The sequence below is a fragment of the Lithobates pipiens genome, unplaced genomic scaffold (genome assembly GCF_037356315.1).
Source record: "Lithobates pipiens isolate NorthernLeopardFrog02 unplaced genomic scaffold, aLitPip1_a1.2 Scaffold_30, whole genome shotgun sequence".
Taxonomy (NCBI): domain Eukaryota; kingdom Metazoa; phylum Chordata; class Amphibia; order Anura; family Ranidae; genus Lithobates; species Lithobates pipiens.
Window position 1 is genome coordinate 169713757 of NW_027507791.1, and position 6000 is coordinate 169719756.

At 48.4% G+C, this 6000-nt stretch overlaps 1 pseudogene; it reads left to right on the forward strand.

The window, feature by feature from the left end:
• The first annotated feature begins 5620 nt into the window (after nt 1-5620).
• LOC143948950 (5S ribosomal RNA) lies at nt 5621-5739 on the forward strand (annotated as a pseudogene).
• Nucleotides 5740-6000: the final 261 nt, after the last annotated feature.

The window sequence follows — 6000 nt, forward strand, 5'->3', positions numbered from 1 at the left end:
TTGTGGACCAAGCAGGTTGTGTGTTAGTGATTAGCAGACTGTACGTCAGTCCCTATACCAATGAAGGACTGCTGCAGTATAGGGCAGCGGTCAGCAGTAGTGCACGTCAACCCTATGTATTGTGGACCGATAGCGGTCCTTACAGAACAGCAGACTGTACTGCACTCAGGCCTATGTACCGTAGCACCCTATACCAAGTTACCAGTCCTTATAAAAACTTTTGTGGACCAAGCAGGTTGTGTGTTAGTGATTAGCAGACTGTACGTCAGTCCCTATACCAATGAAGGACTGCTGCAGTATAGGGCAGCGGTCAGCAGTAGTGCACGGCAACCCTATGTATTGTGGACCGATAGCGGTCCTTACAGAACAGCAGACTGTAACGCACTCAGGCCTATGTACCGTAGCACCCTATACCAAGTTACCAGTCCTTATAAGAACTTTTGTGGACCAAGCAGGTTGTGTGTTAGTGATTAGCAGACTGTACGTCAGTCCCTATACCAATGAAGGACTGCTGCAGTATAGGGCAGCGGTCAGCAGTAGTGCACGGCAACCCTATGTATTGTGGACCGATAGCGGTCCTTACAGAACAGCAGACTGTACTGCACTCAGGCCTATGTACCGTAGCACCCTATACCAAGTTACCAGTCCTTATAAGAACTTTTGTGGACCAAGCAGGTTGTGTGTTAGTGTTTAGCAGACTGTGCGTCAGTCCCTATACCGCTGAAGGACTGCTGCAGTATAGGGCAGCGGTCAGCAGTAGTGCACGGCAACCCTATGTATTGTGGACCGATAGCGGTCCTTACAGAACAGCAGACTGTAACGCACTCAGGCCTATGTACCGTAGCACCCTATACCAAGTTACCAGTCCTTATAAGAACTTTTGTGGACCAAGCAGGTTGTGTGTTAGTGATTAGCAGACTGTACGTCAGTCCCTATACCAATGAAGGACTGCTGCAGTATAGGGCAGCGGTCAGCAGTAGTGCACGGCAACCCTATGTATTGTGGACCGATAGCGGTCCTTACAGAACAGCAGACTGTAACGCACTCAGGCCTATGTACCGTAGCACCCTATACCAAGTTACCAGTCCTTATAAGAACTTTTGTGGACCAAGCAGGTTGTGTGTTAGTGATTAGCAGACTGTACGTCAGTCCCTATACCAATGAAGGACTGCTGCAGTATAGGGCAGCGGTCAGCAGTAGTGCACGGCAACCCTATGTATTGTGGACCGATAGCGGTCCTTACAGAACAGCAGACTGTACTGCACTCAGGCCTATGTACCGTAGCACCCTATACCAAGTTACCAGTCCTTATAAGAACTTTTGTGGACCAAGCAGGTTGTGTGTTAGTGTTTAGCAGACTGTGCGTCAGTCCCTATACCGCTGAAGGACTGCTGCAGTATAGGGCAGCGGTCAGCAGTAGTGCACGGCAACCCTATGTATTGTGGACCGATAGCGGTCCTTACAGAACAGCAGACTGTAACGCACTCAGGCCTATGTACCGTAGCACCCTATACCAAGTTACCAGTCCTTATAAGAACTTTTGTGGACCAAGCAGGTTGTGTGTTAGTGATTAGCAGACTGTACGTCAGTCCCTATACCAATGAAGGACTGCTGCAGTATAGGGCAGCGGTCAGCAGTAGTGCACGGCAACCCTATGTATTGTGGACCGATAGCGGTCCTTACAGAACAGCAGACTGTAACGCACTCAGGCCTATGTACCGTAGCACCCTATACCAAGTTACCAGTCCTTATAAGAACTTTTGTGGACCAAGCAGGTTGTGTGTTAGTGATTAGCAGACTGTACGTCAGTCCCTATACCAATGAAGGACTGCTGCAGTATAGGGCAGCGGTCAGCAGTAGTGCACGGCAACCCTATGTATTGTGGACCGATAGCGGTCCTTACAGAACAGCAGACTGTAACGCACTCAGGCCTATGTACCGTAGCACCCTATACCAAGTTACCAGTCCTTATAAGAACTTTTGTGGACCAAGCAGGTTGTGTGTTAGTGTTTAGCAGACTGTGCGTCAGTCCCTATACCGCTGAAGGACTGCTGCAGTATAGGGCAGCGGTCAGCAGTAGTGCACGGCAACCCTATGTATTGTGGACCGATAGCGGTCCTTACAGAACAGCAGACTGTACTGCACTCAGGCCTATGTACCGTAGCACCCTATACCAAGTTACCAGTCCTTATAAGAACTTTTGTGGACCAAGCAGGTTGTGTGTTAGTGTTTAGCAGACTGTGCGTCAGTCCCTATACCGCTGAAGGACTGCTGCAGTATAGGGCAGCGGTCAGCAGTAGTGCACGGCAACCCTATGTATTGTGGACCGATAGCGGTCCTTACAGAACAGCAGACTGTAACGCACTCAGGCCTATGTACCGTAGCACCCTATACCAAGTTACCAGTCCTTATAAGAACTTTTGTGGACCAAGCAGGTTGTGTGTTAGTGATTAGCAGACTGTACGTCAGTCCCTATACCAATGAAGGACTGCTGCAGTATAGGGCAGCGGTCAGCAGTAGTGCACGGCAACCCTATGTATTGTGGACCGATAGCGGTCCTTACAGAACAGCAGACTGTAACGCACTCAGGCCTATGTACCGTAGCACCCTATACCAAGTTACCAGTCCTTATAAGAACTTTTGTGGACCAAGCAGGTTGTGTGTTAGTGATTAGCAGACTGTACGTCAGTCCCTATACCAATGAAGGACTGCTGCAGTATAGGGCAGCGGTCAGCAGTAGTGCACGGCAACCCTATGTATTGTGGACCGATAGCGGTCCTTACAGAACAGCAGACTGTAACGCACTCAGGCCTATGTACCGTAGCACCCTATACCAAGTTACCAGTCCTTATAAGAACTTTTGTGGACCAAGCAGGTTGTGTGTTAGTGATTAGCAGACTGTACGTCAGTCCCTATACCAATGAAGGACTGCTGCAGTATAGGGCAGCGGTCAGCAGTAGTGCACGGCAACCCTATGTATTGTGGACCGATAGCGGTCCTTACAGAACAGCAGACTGTAACGCACTCAGGCCTATGTACCGTAGCACCCTATACCAAGTTACCAGTCCTTATAAGAACTTTTGTGGACCAAGCAGGTTGTGTGTTAGTGTTTAGCAGACTGTGCGTCAGTCCCTATACCGCTGAAGGACTGCTGCAGTATAGGGCAGCGGTCAGCAGTAGTGCACGGCAACCCTATGTATTGTGGACCGATAGCGGTCCTTACAGAACAGCAGACTGTAACGCACTCAGGCCTATGTACCGTAGCACCCTATACCAAGTTACCAGTCCTTATAAGAACTTTTGTGGACCAAGCAGGTTGTGTGTTAGTGATTAGCAGACTGTACGTCAGTCCCTATACCAATGAAGGACTGCTGCAGTATAGGGCAGCGGTCAGCAGTAGTGCACGGCAACCCTATGTATTGTGGACCGATAGCGGTCCTTACAGAACAGCAGACTGTAACGCACTCAGGCCTATGTACCGTAGCACCCTATACCAAGTTACCAGTCCTTATAAGAACTTTTGTGGACCAAGCAGGTTGTGTGTTAGTGTTTAGCAGACTGTGCGTCAGTCCCTATACCGCTGAAGGACTGCTGCAGTATAGGGCAGCGGTCAGCAGTAGTGCACGTCAACCCTATGTATTGTGGACCGATAGCGGTCCTTACAGAACAGCAGACTGTAACGCACTCAGGCCTATGTACCGTAGCACCCTATACCAAGTTACCAGTCCTTATAAGAACTTTTGTGGACCAAGCAGGTTGTGTATTAGTGTTTAGCAGACTGTGCGTCAGTCCCTATACCGCTGAAGGACTGCTGCAGTATAGGGCAGCGGTCAGCAGTAGTGCACGGCAACCCTATCTATTGTGGACCGATAGCGGTCCTTACAGAACAGCAGACTGTACCGCACCCAAGCCTATGTACCGTAGCACCCTAGACAGACCAAGTTACCAGTCCTTATAAGAACTTTTGTGGAACAAGTGAGTTGTGAATGATTAGCAGACTGCAGCAGAAGGGCAGCAGTCAAGTATAATATTCTTTCTATATTTGGAAGAAAGAATATTATACGTGTACAAGCCTATTACCGTACCACTGATACCAGTCCTGAAAAGAACCTTTGTGGAACTAATAGTAACAGCAAGTCTTTAAAATTATCCTCACTGCCTGACACACTGCTTCCTGCCTGTCCCTATACAAATTGGCAAAAAAGAGTAGGCTGGAACGATTAGCTGGAACAGCTCTTTTGTGGACCTGATAGTAACAGCTAATGATGATGATGATGATGATGATGAAGAAAGACTAATCTGGCTGAGCTGTCCCTAAAATAGCAGCATACAGCGCTCTGTCCCTTTATCTAAACTGACAAAAGAAACTCAGGCTGCTGACCTAACACCTATACCAGTCCTGAAAAGAACTTTTGTGTACCAAATAGCTAGCGTTTTCTCTGTCCCTACTCCACACAGGATCCTTTCCCTACAGTGACAGAAGAAAGAATGTAAAATGGCCACCGGATCGGGTGTATTTATAGGTTAGGGGGAATGTCCAAGTGTCCATGAGCTGTCATGTCTCAATTGGTTGTCCTGTAACACATGATAAACGTGTCACGAAAGGTTAAAGTTCTTGTATACATTAAACACGTAAGTCCGCCGGGGCGAACGACGGAAAAAGGCGTTCGAACCCGCGGACGGCGAAAGTCGGAAATTCGCCGCGAAACGACCGCCGGGCGAACCGTTCGGCCATCACTATTCCCAAATCAGATTTCAGTCTATTCAGGAGAGGGAGAAAATTAAGCGGGTACAATTGCACCAAATCCGCTGCGATGTCAACGCCCAGGTAACGTATAGATTTTTCAGCTTAGTAGAATGGAAAAGCGGAGCATAGCCTCTTGGCCTCACCATCCGGGACCGATATATTCAATACAGCCGATGGTGCAATTGATTTTATAGTTTGATAGGCTGCCGTATCGCCGGAGAGCCACGAGTATATTGGGAAGCGAAATGTGTGGATTGGAGACGAAAAAAATTAGATCGTCAGCGTACGCCGCAATTTTGTGGTGTGCCGAGGGTTTGGATATGCCAGTAATATTCGGGTCATTCCGAACGTGACACATAAGTGGTTCCAGTGTCAGAATAAAAATTAGGGGAGACAGAGGGCACCCCTGCCTCGTCCCATTAGTGATGGGGAAAGAGTCCGAGCACTCTGAAAGCACCCAATCTCGTCTGATCTTGGAGGCTAAGAAGAGTCAGGCCTGGTTAGTACCTGGATGGGAGACCACCTGGGAATACCAGTTATTGTAGGCTTCTTTTTATGTTGTTGGCCTTGATTCGTTTTGTTTTTTTTCCGCTTGTTTCCCAAGGTGACCATCTTGGCATTTGTCAAGAGGGTTGAGAGTGCCCAAAGAGATTGCCTATGGGCACATAAGCCTGAAAGCGCCCGATCTCCTCTGATCTCAGAGGCTAAACAGGGTCGGGCCTTGCTAGTACCTGGATTGGAGACCACCTGGGAATACTAGGTGCTGAAGGCTTATTTTTATGTTGTTGGCGTTGACTTGTTTTTTTTTTTGTTTGTTTACCAAGGTGACCATCTTGGTGTTTGTCAAGAGGGTTGAGAGTGCTTGAAGAGCTCGCCTATGGCCACATAACCCTGAAAGCACCAGATCTCGTCTGATCTCAGAGACTAAACAGGGTCGGGCCTTGTTAATACCTGGATGGGAGACCACCTGGGAATACTAGGTGCTGTAGACTTCTTCTCATGTTGTTGGCGTTGACTTGATTTTTTTGTTTGTTTCCCAAGGTGACCATATTGGCGTTAGTCAAGGTTGAGAGTGCCTGAAGAAATCTCCTACGGCCACACCACCCTAAAAGAGCCCAATCTCATCTGATCTCAGAGGCTACGCGGGGTTGGGACCAGTTTAGTACCTGGATGGGAGACCGCCTGGGATTTCCAGATGCCGTAGGCTTCTTTTTATGTTGTGGCCGTTTACCTATTTTTTTCCGCTTGTTTCC